Genomic DNA, 14253 nt, shown 5'->3' with positions numbered 1-14253 from the left:
ACACATGTGGGACATACATGGCATAACAGTGACACTACTCTGAATTGTTCACACAGGATATTCTTGTTCTTTGCACCAATTGTAGGGAGTGATGACCAGCTTTTGCTGTGGAAAAGGTATCAGTTACTTGCAGTGCCTAATAGTAATTGCTTTCTGATGACTGTCATGAGTATAGTTCAGAATCGTGGACAGACACGAAGCATACAAGGTGTAATACTAATGAGACTTCTCTAGATTGTTGTTTCATGAATTTCTTTCCTTTTATATCAGTGTTGGTGAGTGATACATTGAAAATGTTATGCTTCAGGTATCAGTCACTTTCAACCCCAAACAACAATTGATTTTGATGTCTGTAGTTGTAAATCACGGACATATATGAAGCATACAGTGTGTAATACAAATTAGTCTTCTGTAGATTGTTATTTTCAATGTTCTTGTTATCTGTATCAGAGATGAGTGATATACTGCTACATCCATGAATTCGGTATTGGTCACGTACAACCCATAATAACAATTTTTTTTTCTGATGGCCATGGTAAGTGCACATACCTAAAATGTGGACTTACACATAGTATAAACACTGAAGTTTTAGTAGCTGTATATAAATCTCCCTATCATCACCATCATCATCTTAAAACACACACATGAACAATACATACATGTAGTATTACTAATATTGTAATGGAGCAAGTTGCAAATAAACAAAAACATAAATCACCTTCCTTAAACCCACAATGGGACAGAAGTAACATATGTTGCATGTGGTTGCCAATTGTCCCGTATGTTGTGGCCTAGTCCACACTGTGCACATGCCAGTTTAGGTAGCCAGCGTGTGTATCTACCCGAGCACATTGCGCCTGATGGCCAGGTCATTTCTTTAGCTTGCCTGGTTAGTTGCTTGCCAGGCCAGCCTGTTGGACTGAAGAGTTACATTCTGCTTCTACTTGCAAAGCTGCTTCATCTTCTTCATTGTTATTTAGCTTTATTAGGCATCTATTGTTGGCATGGTTTCAGTTAATAAACTAGCTTGCTTTGCCCCTCAGCAGTGCCAGTTAACCTGTACTTTTCTTTCAGCAGTTTGGGAACTCATGTTTTTAGAAGAGCAAGCAACTCCAGTTATAGACTCATTACCCTGTATAGATTCTTCTAATTACACCTGATTAGCATCAGTCACTCAAGTTGGCAGAATTACAGTATTCTGTTCTTGTTGGGTGGAATTGCTAATTATAGCAATGTAAGAATCCATTGATGAAGAATAGGAACCGTGTACTATGCAGTATAAAAGTATTTTCTCGCTCTAAGTTTTGGAGCATTGCAGACACTCAGAAGGTGTTTCACCACCCATACAATGTGCTTGAGCTATTAATGCAATGAACAGTGTGTACAGTATAGGGGTCTAGTGAGTTGACAGTCTGACTGGCTGCACTGAATTCGCCACATCAGCAAAATTACGGGTTATTCCATAGCCCGTGCTGGTCATTTCGTACGACACTGAGTGATAACTGTACATTGCACAATTCTAGGAAGCATTTATTTTCAGGAGGAGGAATTCCACTGCTGTGAATAGAGATTTAACAGTAGAGAAAATTATTCCTAATCTTTGGACTTGTTAGTTTCTTCAGAGAGAAAAGAGGTATAAGTTAGAGAAGGATGGGCAAATCACTCAGACTCCAGATTGGGAGAAACTCACTGTTGTGAGGCATGTAGGAGGTAAAGATCTTTGTCCCCCTAGCCCTCACAACACGAATCTCTCTCAACCTGGGGTCTGACTGATCTGCTCATCCATCTTAAACTTAACCCTCTTTTTCCCACTGAGAAACTAAATGACAATTGCAGAACCTGGGAATAGGACTAGTTTTAAGTAATGAATTTTCCTTTTGATACAATATTTAATCCTATCTTATTTACACAAGATTTCCATTGAATGTCACCTCTTGTCTTCCTTATTGTTCATACACAACTTGAGAGTGATAATGGTGACTGTTTCATCAGATTATCTTCTTACACGTGATGTTTAAGTGTGTATTCCTTTAGCTTTTCACTTTTTGTATCTGCTTCTCTGTAAGTGTATTTTTCTATCTTATTACAAAAAGCAATATTCTGTGTTTTCCATGGTTTCTATTAATATATTGTATGTGGGTTTGATGACACATTCTTCTAGTCTCTCACTGCTTACCCTTTCGTGAAACTTTTGATATCTTGGTTTAAAGTTATTCAGATGTCTTAAACTCAGGTTGCTCCATACAGGCTATTGGTAGAGTAATGCAAACAGTGACGACTTACTCGCAAAAGATTGTTTCCTTTGTGTGTAGCAGTATGAAATAAGAATCATCCGAATGGTGCCAAGATGAAATACAGCAAGAGAAAGTTTCTACTTAAAAAGCGGCGGTCGAATTACATACCTTTCATGTTCCTTAGTATGACAAGAAAAAGAAAAACAGAATGAAGAAAGCAAAACCGTTCCATTATTGATCAGGCATATCAACCAGTCTTAAACATTAAGTTGTAGCTGACTTTCATAATTTCTCAGGTTAGTCTTGCAATCTGATCTTATTTGGATTAATCCATACAAAGTAATCCATTTTTAAATATTTAGATTTTTTTATATTTCATTACCCTATAATTGAGAAGTTCAGAAAGATTTTACCTTGCAGCCTTATTGAATGGCTGCCTTATTTATCTGGAAGAGCATGACAGTTTTTCAGTTTGGCGACATTAGCATCTATCAGAATATCTGCACTGGTTAAGTTACAACATTGCAGCTGACATGATTGTTTTTAGAAAAGTCTCCTGTACAACATTATTGTCCAAAATATTGTAAATTCAAAAATAACCAGTCAAAAATACCTCCAAAATCTGGTACTGAAAATTGAGAAGATCCACTTTCTAGACCCTAACAACCAAGGAGTGATTGTAGACTTAGAGAAAGCTTTTGACAGTGTTGACTGGAATACTCTCAAATTCTGAAGGTGGCAGAGGTAAAACACAGGGAGTGAAAGGCTATTTACAATTTGTACAGAAACCAGATGGCAGTTACAAGAGTCGAGGGGCATGAAAGGGAAGCAGTGGTTGGGAAGGGAGTGAGACAGGATTGTAGCCTGTCCCCGATGTTATACAATCTGTATATTGAGCAAGCAGTAAAGGAAACAAAAGAAAAATTCGGAGTAGGTATTAAAATTCATGGAGAAGAAGTAAAAACTTTAATGTTCGCCAATGACATAGTAATTCTGTCAGAGACAGCAAAGGACTTGGAAGAGCAGTTGAACAGAATGGACAGTATCTTGAAAGGAGGGTATAAGATGAACATCAACAAAAGCAAAACAAGGATAATGGAATGTAGTTGAGTTAACTCATGTGATGCTGAGGGAATTAGATTAGGAAATGAGACACTTAAAATAGTAAAGGAGTTTTACTATTTGGGGAGCAAAATAACTGATGATGGTCGAAGTAGAGAGGATATAAAATGTAGTCTGGCAATGGCAAGGAAAGTGTTTCTGAAGAAGAGAAATTTGTTAACATCGAGTATAGATTTAAGTGTCAGGAAGTCTTTTCTGGAAGTATTTGTATGGAGTGTAGTGATGAATGGAAGCAAAACATGAACGATAAATAGTTTGGACAAGAAGAGAATAGAAGCTTTCGAAATGTGGTGAATACTGAAGATTAGATGGGTAGATCACATAACTAATGAGGAGAATTAGGAAGAAGAGAAATTTGTGGCACACCTCGACTAGAAGAAGGGATCGGTTGGTAGGACATGTTCTGGGGCATCAAGGAATCACCAATTTAATATTGGAGGGCAGTGTGGACGGTAAAAATCGTAGAAGGAGACCAACTAAACAGATTCAGAAGGATGTAGGCTGCAGTATGTACTGGGAGATGAAGCAGATTGTACAGGATAGAGTAGCATGGAGAGCTGCATCAAACCAGTCTCAGGCCTGAAGACATCATCATCTAACTAGAGAAAAAAATACTCTCATAAATCACTTCTTCGTTGTTATTTTTAGGTCTAAAAAGTGGATTTTCTAAATTTTCAGTACCAAACTTTGGAGGTCATTTTGACTGACCTTTCTTTTAAATTAGAGTATTGTGGGTCATAGTCATTTCAATTGCAGTGTTTTAATTTAACCCAGTGCAGAGATATTCAAATTAATACTAATGTCTCCCAATTGAAAAACTGTCATGCACTTACAGATAAATATGGCTGGCATTCAATAAGAGTGTAAGGTTTTTTTTTAAAAAAAAAACTGTTTTGAACTTCAATTATGGGGTAATCACACAAAAAAATTTAAAAAGGTCAGGCAACCAACTTAAAATTTATTGGATCACTTCACTTGGATTTGACCTATTTAGCTTTCACTTAGTAAATTAACCTTTTTATTTTCTGTGTTGGTGTGGATGTAGGTGGGTGTGCATGTGAGCGTGCTGTAAATTATCGAATAGAAATAACATAACCTATTTTCCACATTTGAGTATAACTGTTGTAATTGGGGAACGATACGCTGATGTTTGTCTCACAGAACATCAGTCACTGTAACCCCTAGAGCAAATGTGCTTTCTGATGACTGTAATTCATTAAGCTCTAAGTTACAGACAGATACGGAGCACACAAAACTTGGCAGAGGAAGTGTTTTTTTATCAAGTGCTCAGCCTTTTTCAATAAGTGAAAGGTGAAGTTCCAGATTGCATTTCTGGAGTGCCAGTATTATCTTTCTGATAATGTGAAGTGGTTATGAAATGACTATTGTTTTATCATTATCTGTAAGAAAGCAAACTAAAACGAGAAAACTTGAAAATATGTAAGTAAACTGTTTATTATTTCAAAAAATCACCATAACTTTTAATACATTTAGCCCACTGAGAGACAGTCAATGCCTTAATGGAAAAATGTTTGCAGTTGCCTACAGAATCATGAATATACCCGCTCCTCTTTGTCCAAAGCAAGTTGATGGGTACCAATGTCTTTCTTCAGGGTCCAGAAATATGGAAATTGCATGGGGAGAGATTGGAGGATATGTAAGTGCTTCCAGCAAAGCTTCTGCAGCATACTAAACTATTTTTGCATTGGGATGGGCCTGAAGACAGACATTTGTGGCCATCAGTTTGTCAGGTGAAGAAATACACACCTGGATACAATCCTGGTTCCAAAGGTAACTACAAACATTTTTCTGTGAAGGCATTAGTTGTCTTGTCTCACAGTTGAATAAATGTGTTAACAGTTATGGCAATTACTTTGAAAGTAATAAAAAGTTTACTTACTTTTTTCCCCATATTCTTGAGGAAAAAACCTTGTTTCACAAAGCACCTAACATCCAGCGCATGTTGTTCTGTCGATTATTCATGAGATTTTGAAATGCACCCCTGCCGGTTTCAGGACATTTTTGAACACATTCTAAGTTGATTTCTGAATGAATTATAAGTTGATTTTTGAATGCGTGCGTAGTGTACATGATGTGTCTGCCAGGGGAATCCTCGTCGCATCTAGAAATGAACATTCTTGCAGACAAAACGGGACGGGGCTATACGAGCTCAGTGGAATAAAGCAGAACCGGTGAATGCCTACTGCTGCTTGTTTATGTGGTTGATTCGGTTTGCAAATGTTAAGCGTTGTTATAATTTACTAGCGAAATCCATAGATTCACACCACCAGAGTGGAAATAAACGACTAACAGAAATAACAGGTAAGAAATATTATGTATTATCTTCTCGGTGTATCCACGAAAGTGATTTTCTGACAGAAAATTTTTGGCCAGTTCACTATACTAGAAAGGGCCAACTGGGTGCAGGAGAGGCACTACGGGGACATTTTAATTTCCACTGCCCTGAAATAGCTTGATAGCATCCATTACAAAGAATACATGTTTGAGTTCCACAGAGTGAAATACAGTGACGAGCGGTATAAGACGGTTGATTGAAGAGGTGTGGCACTGCACTTCAGCACACTTAAGACCAAATAATATGTCTTACAGTTCCTCTAAGATATAGGTTTTGTGTGTCGGACGCTACAAAATGAACTTATTTTTGAAACATCTTTTGACGTTCTGATGCGCAGAGCAATCAGAGCTATAGTGGGAGGGGGAGGGGGGGGGGGCACTCGTAGTCTCCACGTGTCCCATGTTTACATTTAGTGATTTTTCTGTTAAATACATTCACATAGTTACAGAAGGCTAAAATATGTTACTAGTTTCAGATCTTATTTTATTTCCACCTTTCTGACAATCCAGCATTAATCCCCTTGCTGAACAATAAAGTTATTTTTGTCAGTTTGCTAAAGAAATTCTGCTTTTATTAAGCTTTCCTGCTGAGACAGGAAATTTATTTGAAACAGTGTTTAATTCCACACTGTTGGCTAGTTTCAACTGTTTGCTGCATTTCAAGTGCATGTTTTCATCTTCTAGTACATATGGCATTATGTCATAATAAAGAACCAAACATGAGATTATACGGTACTGGCACTCCAAGATGATTTACATCCCGAAAACCACACTGAAAAGCTCAATATCAGGCAGAGGCCTGCATCATTGGGAATCTGGACTTACGAATGTGTGCTTTAAGGTGAACTGTACATTGTAGTATGGTTCACAAAATTCAGACACTCTCGGAGTATCCTCTGATGTCTTTGTTTCTTTTATGACATAATGTAAGAAAGGTCTTTCAGTGTTTTACACGTACGAACATACGGGCTTCCTAAGTCACCATAGCTGCACAAGTGTGGTGACGCCTCATGTCTGGCGCTCTCTGGCAACTGCTGAAATGATTCTATTTCTAGCAGGTCACAGGAAAATATTGCGAATTGTGGTTCGAAAAGCGTTATTTTCAAAGTAAATTTCCTTTTATGCAAGATGAACTATGTGTGAGAATGTACAATGAATTTCTTGATTCACAGTGTGTTTACTCTCATTTAAAAATCAATTCTTTGATGACAAGCCATTTAGAAGAATTTAGAGCCCAGAAGATCGGAGATTTATGTCGGTATTAAAAATTTTACTGCCATATTTGTGTGATGTATCTTAAAGGGTAACATGTGCTAAACAGATCAACATTATATGTGAAACCTTAGCTTCTCTTGTAACTTACTAATCTTGGAGACAAGTATTATAAGCGAAAGGTTTGCTTTTCTTGTAATTGCCCGAGCTGACACCTTCCGACCATGCCGATTGGTCCCTCCATCCAATTCTCGGGAGGTGTGACCTGAGGTGTAAACTTTCACCTAAGGCGGGAGCGCCTTCTGAGAGGGTCCCCACAAGAAAGGAGTGCGCCATCGGAGACTCTGGCAATCATGGGGGATTCATTCACAATGGATTTCTCTTCTTCTCTCTCGAAGTTCCTCATAGTTTCTAGATCTGAGGACTGAAAGGATTTTTTTTTTTTTTTTTTTTTTTTTTTTTTTTCACAAGTGAGTAGATGCCATAGCCAGACCTGCCAAGTCTTGTACCAGGATGCGTAACGGTACCTTGTTGTTGGAAACTGAGAGCACCTTTCAGGCACAAAAACTCCTAGGGCCACACTCCTGTACACGTTCCTTGTCCGGGTGTGGGCTCCCCCCACTTTGGACTCGTCGCATGGTGTGGTATCTACTAGATCACTCGATAGATTGACTGACGACGAGATTCAGTCTTTCCTTGCTGTGCAGGGCGTGACGGCTGTCCATAGGGTCATGACCTTATACCGACCCGGACACTTTTCTTGATCTTTGATAGTGTTCAGCTGCCGTCACACATCAAAGTGGGCTATGAGGTTATTTCTGTTCGCTCCTATGTCCCAACACCTACATGCTGCTACCAGTGTCAGCGTTCTAACCATACCCACCAGTCTTGTTCTAATGCGGCTAAATGCGTCACTTGTGGCAGGGACGCCCATGAGGGTGACAGTCCACTTCCGTCTCCTCGTTGCATGAACTCTCAGGGTGACCATGCAGTGTCCTCTCAAGACTGTCCCATCTACAAGGATGAACGCTGTATACAGGAAATTCGGGTCAAAGAGAAAGTGTCCACCTCGGCTGCTCGTAAGCTTTTGCTAGTAGGAAGCCCACACTGCTCCCAGCGGGGAAATAGTGCCGTCCTCGCCTCTCCTCGGCCTACCAGGGAGGTATCGACGCAGACATGCGATCTGACCTTTAGCGCTATGGTCGTCCGTTCGGCCAGTGCTAAGATCGCCCGGTCAGCGTCTCCCCTTCCTCCCGTCACCCCTCAGACACAAGCACCTTCATCAGCTTCTGCCAAGACTAAGACCCAGAAGTCAGCTGCACGGGCCTTCAAGAAGGAACTGTCCCATGAAGACTTCTTGCGTACCCCGAACTCCCAGCCATCGACCAGTACTTCGACTAAACAACCTTCCAAGAAGGCTCATAGGAAGAAAAGTTCTCCTTCTCCACCACGGCGCGTTTCTTCTCCTGCGCCACCCAGCGGTTGCCGCCCCAGGTTATTATCCGTTTCGCCTGGCCACACTGCTGGTAGCCGAACATCTGGCCTTTCACCAGCGGAGGAAGCTCCCCCTCCCGGCCATCTTAACATGGTGGCCGACGAACCTATTGAAAAAATGGACAATGACTCTCCGCCTATTGATCTACATCTGCATCTACATGATTACCCCGCAATTCACATTTAAGTGCTTGGCAGAGGGTTCATCGAACCACAATCATACTATCTCTCTACCATTCCACTCCCGAATAGTGCGCGGGAAAAACGAACACGTAAACCTTTCTGTTCGAGCTCTGATTTCTCTTATTTTATTTTGATGATCATTCCTACCTATGTAGGTTGGGCTCAACAAAATATTTTCGCATTCGGAAGAGAAAGTTGGTGACTGAAATTTCGTAAATAGATCTCGCCACGACGAAAAAGTCTTTGCCTTAATGACTTCCATCCCAACTCGCGTATCATATCTGCCACACTCTCTCCCCTGTTACGTGATAATACAAAATGAGCTGCCCTTTTTTTGCACCCTTTCGATGTCCTCCGTCAATCCCACCTGGTAAGGATCCCACACCGAGCAGCAATATTCTAACAGAGGACGAACGAGTGTAGTGTAAGCTGTCTCTTTAGTGGACTTGTTGCATCTTCTAAGTGTCCTGCCAATGAAATGCAACCTTTGGCTTGTCTTCCCCACAATATTATCTATGTGGTGTTTCCAACTGAAGTTGTTCGTAATTTTAACACCCAGGTACATAGTTGAATTGACAGCCTTGAGAATTGTACTATTCATCAAGTAATCGAATTACGACAGATTTCTTTTGGAACTCATGTGAATCACCTCACACTTTTCGTTATTTAGCGTCAGCTGCCACACCATACAGCAGTCTTTTCTAAATCGCTTTGCAACTGATACTGGTCTTCGGATGACCTTACTAGACAGTACAATTTGTGTGGGTTCGTGGACTAACTGGTCGAAATAATTTTTGGAGAAAGCATTTAGGACAATCTCGGAAGATGTTTTCTGCCTACCACCAGTTTTGAACAAGTATTTTTGCCAACATATCGAGGGAAGGTTGAAGTTCCCACCAACTATAACCGTATGAGTGGGGTATTTATTTGTTACGAGACTCAGATTTTCTCTGAACTGTTCAGCAACTATATCATCGGAGTCTGGGGGTCGCTAGAAGGAGCCAATTATTAACTTAGTTCTGTTGTTAAGTATAACTTCCACCCAGACCAATTCTCACGGAGTATCTACTTCGACTTCACTACAAGATAAAGCACTACTGACAGACACAAACACTCCACCACCAATTCTGCCTAATCTATCTTTCCTGAACAACGTCTGAGACTTCGTAAAAATTTCTGCAGAACTTATTTCAGGCTATAGCCAGCTTTCTGTACCTATAACAATTTCAGCTTCTGTGCTTTCTATTAGCGCTTGAAGCTCAGGTTTTTCCCAGCACAACTACAACAATTTACAACTACAATTCCGACTGCTCCTTGATCCAAGCATGTCCTGTATTTGCCATGCACCCTTTGAGATTGCAGCCCACCCCGTACTTTCCCTAGGCCCTCTAACTTAAAAAACCGCCCAGTCCACACCACACAGCCTCTGCTACCCGTATAGCTGCCAGCTGAGTGTAGTGACCTCCTGACCCATTCAGCGGAACCCGAAACCCCACCACCCTATGGCGCATGTCAAGGAATCTGCAGCCAACACAGTCGCAAAACCGTCTGAGCCTCTGATTCAGACCCTTCACCCGGCTCTGCACTCAGCGGCAGCAGTGCTCGCTTGAAGCCAGGCCCTCAGCAGCCTTTGAGGTGACCCCTTCTTGCTTCTCCTTTTTCTTTTTTTTCTCACGATGGCACTTCTTCATTGGAATATTCGCGGCATTCGCTCCAACCGAGAGGACTTAAAGTTGTTGCTATGCTTGCACTGTCCGCTCGTAGTAGCTCTTCAGGAAACGAAGCTACGCTCATGCGATCGTATTGACTTGGCACACAATACCTCTGTGCGTTGACCTACCCCTGTGGCAGGTATTCCGGCTCATGGAGGGGCTATGTTGCTGGTCCAGGATGATATCTGCTCTGATCCCATCACTTTGCACATTGATTTGCAGGCAGTTGCTGTCCGAATTACTCTCCCCACTTTCACATTTTCCATGTGTACTGTTTTCACTACATCGTCATCTGCCGTTACTAGGAAGACATGATGCAAATTATTGCTCAGCTACCTGCACCATTTTTGTTGACTGGAGATTTGAATGTCTACCATCCCCTTTGGAGCTCTCCAGCATCCTGCCCGAGAGGCTCCCTGTTAGCAGACCTTTCCAACCATCTCAATCTTGTCTGCCTCAATACTGGTGCCCCTACTTTTCTTTCATACACAACTCACCCCTATTCCCATTTAGACCTCTCTATATGTACTACCCAACTTGCACGTCGGTTTGAGTGGTACACTCTTTCTGATACGTATTCGAGCGACCACTTCCCTTGTGTTATCCATCTCCTGCATTATACCCCATCTCCATGCTCAACTAGTTGGAACATCTCCAAAGCAGACTGGGGGCTCTTCTCTTCCAGGGCGACATTTCAGGATCAAAACTTCACAAGCTGCGATAGTCAGGTCGCACACCTCACGGAAGTCATTCTCCTGCTGCTGAATATTCCATTCCTCATACTACTTATTCTCCACGTCGTGTACCGGTCCCCTGGTGGACTGCAGCATGTAGAGACGCTATACGTGCTCGTCGACGTGCTTTACGCACCTTTAAACGCCACCCTACGATGGCGAATTATATTAATTATAAATAATTACATGTGCAGTGTTGTCGTGTTATTAAAGAAAGCCAGCTGGGCTGCTCTCACAATCACCTTTTACTCCTTCTGTTGTCGGGGGAGGGGGGGGGGAGGGGGGGTAGCCTGCGCCAGCTATCTGGCACTAAGATACACTCACCAGTTTCTGCCTTGACGGTCGCGAATGACGTCCTTGTGGCCTCTGAGGATGTCTCCAATGCCTTCGATGATTTTTCGCAGAGATTTTGAGCTTCGCTCATTACCGCCCTGCCTTCTTCCCCCCAAAACAGGCAGAGGAGGCAAGGCCACCTAACTTCCGCTCCTCGAATCATGGAAGTTATAATCCTCATTCACCATGCGGGAACTCGAAAGTGCACTTGCCCGGTCACGGTCCTCCACTCTGAGGCCTGATTCTATTCATATTCAGATGCTGAAGAACCTTTCTCCTGCGGGTAAAGTTTGTCTTCTTCTTACTTATAATCGCATCTGATTGAGGGTTATGTTCCCACATGCTGGCGCGAATCTATTGTTGTCCCGATTCCTAAGCCGGGGAAGGACAAGCACTTGCCTTCCAGTTATCGACCCATTTCCCTTACCAGCTGTGTCTGTAAGGCGATGGAACGAATGGTTAACTCTTGTTTGATTTGGCTGCTCGAATCTCAACGCCTACTTACCAATGTACAATGCTCTGCTGTTGACCATCTGGTTACCTTGTTGGCCTTCATTATGAATAACTTCTTGTGGAAGCGCCAGATAGTGGCTGTGTTCTTTGATTTGGAGAAGGCTTAAGACACCTGTTGGAGGGCAGGCATTCTCCGCACCGTGCATACATGGGGCCTTCGCAGTAGTCTCCCTCTTTTTATTCGTACATTTTTAATGGAACGAAAGTTCAGGGTACGTGTGAGTTCTGTCCTGTCCGACGCCTTTCGCCAGGAGAATGGGGTGCCACAGGGCTCAGTTTTGAGTGTCGCTCTCTTTGCCATTGTCATCAATCCAATAATGGATTGCCTCCCAGCTGATGTATCAGGCTCCCTTTTTGTGGACGATTTTACCATCTACTGCAGAGTGCAGCATACATGTTTCCTGGAGCGTTGTCTTGAACGTCTTTAATCCTGGAGTGTCGCCAATGGTTTCCGTTTTTCTGCCAAGAAGACGGTCTGTATTAACTTCTGGCGCTACAAAGAGTTTCTCCCACCGTCCTTACATCTTGGTCCCATTGCTCTCCCATTCGTGAAGACAACAAAATTTTTAGGTCTTACATTTGACGGGAAACTTAGCTGGACTCCACATGTGTAATATCTGGCTGCCCGTTGTTCCCATTCCCTGAATGTCCTCCGTGTTCTCAGCGGTACTTAATGGGGAGTGGATCGAACTGTCCTACTTCGCCTATATCGGTCGATCGTCCGCTCAGAGCTAGATTATGGGAGCTTTGTATACTCCTCTGCACGGCCATCCATCTAACGCTGCCTCAACTCTATACAACATCGGGGGTTACGTCTTGCAATGAGAGCGTTCTATACTAGTCCCGTCAAGAGTCGTCATGCTGAAGCCGGTGAATTATCACTAACCTACCGGCGCAATATACTGCTTTGTCGGTATGCCTGTCAGCTATTATCAGTGCCCGACCATCTACATCTACATCTACATCCATACTCCGCAAGCCACCTGACGGTGTGTGGCGGAGGGTACCTTGAGTACCTCTATCGGTTCTCCCTTCTATTCCAGTCTCGTATTGTTCGTGGCAAGAAGGATTGTCGGTATGCCTCTGTGTGGGCTCTAATCTCTCTGATTTTATCCTCATGGTCTCTTCGCGAGATATACGTAGGAGGGAGCAATATACTGCTTGACACTTCAGTGAAGGTATGTTCTCGAAACGTTGACAAAAGCCCGTACCGAGCTACTGAGCGTCTCTCCTGCAGAGTCTTCCACTGGAGTTTATCAATCATCTCCGTAACTCTTTCGCGATTACTAAATGATCCTGTAACGAAGCGCGCTGCTCTCCGTTGGATCTTCTCTATATCTTCTATCAACCCTATCTGGTACGGATCCCACACTGCTGAGCAGTATTCAAGCAGTGGGTGAACAAGCGTACTGTAACCTACTTCCTTTGTTTTCGGATTGCATTTCCTTAGGACTCTTCCAATGAATCTGTCTGGCATCTGCTTTACCGACGATCAACATTATATGATCATTCCATTTTAAATCACTCCTAATGCGTACTCCCAGATAATTTATGGTATTAACTGCTTCCAGTTGCTGACCTGCTATTTTGTAGCTAAATGATAAAGGATCTGTCTTTCTGTGTATTCGCAGCACATTACACTTGTCTACATTGAGATTCAATTGCCATTCCCTGCACCATGCGTCAATTCGCTGCAGATCCTCCTGCACTTCAGTACAATTTTCCATTGTTACAACCTCTCGATACACCACAGCATCGTCTGCAAAAAGCCTCAGTGAACTTCCGATGTCATCCACAAGGTCATTTATGTATATTGTGAATAGCAACGGTCCTATGACACTCCCCTGCGGCACACCTGAAATCACTCTTACTTCGGAAGACTTCTCTCCATTGAGAATGACATGCTGCGTCCTGTTATCTACGAACTCCTCAATCCAATCACACAATTGGTCTGATAGTCCATATGCTCTTACTTTGTTCATTAAACGACTGTGGGGAACTGTATCGAACGCCTTGCGGAAGTCAAGAAACACAGCATCTACCTGTGAACCCGTGTCTATGGCCCTCTGAGTCTCGTGGACGAATAGCGCGAGCTGGGTTTCACATGACCGTCTTTTTCGAAACCCATGCTGATTCCTACAGAGTAGATTTCTAGTCTCCAGAAAAGTCATTATACTCGAACACCCGTCTTATCGTTCCTTTTTTGACAACTCTCTCGACTGTCAATACGGGTTGTATGTATCTGCCCTGCTACCCCCTGGAGTTCGCTTTCGGCGCCTCCTTCAGCAACTTAATTTTCCACTCCCTGCAACCTTTAGAGTGGGCGAGAGCCAAGCGCCACCTTGGCTCCAGGCTCAGGTT

At 42.5% G+C, this 14253-nt stretch overlaps 1 protein-coding gene and 1 non-coding gene across 2 annotated transcripts in view; both read left to right on the top strand.

Moving 5' to 3' along the window:
- The window catches only part of LOC126418845 (poly [ADP-ribose] polymerase), a 103422-nt gene that overhangs the window by 46425 nt on the left and 42744 nt on the right, over positions 1-14253 (top strand). The window lies entirely within an intron of this gene.
- Positions 4485-4611, top strand: LOC126420184 (small Cajal body-specific RNA 8). Its single transcript, XR_007576046.1, has one exon. It is a non-coding gene; the product is annotated as a small Cajal body-specific RNA 8 (non-coding RNA).

Source organism: Schistocerca serialis, chromosome 9 (genome assembly GCF_023864345.2).
Source record: "Schistocerca serialis cubense isolate TAMUIC-IGC-003099 chromosome 9, iqSchSeri2.2, whole genome shotgun sequence".
NCBI classification, from domain to species: Eukaryota; Metazoa; Arthropoda; class Insecta; order Orthoptera; family Acrididae; genus Schistocerca; species Schistocerca serialis.
The sequence above is the reverse complement of the archived record's forward strand: the minus strand, read 5'-3'. Positions and strand labels throughout refer to the sequence as shown.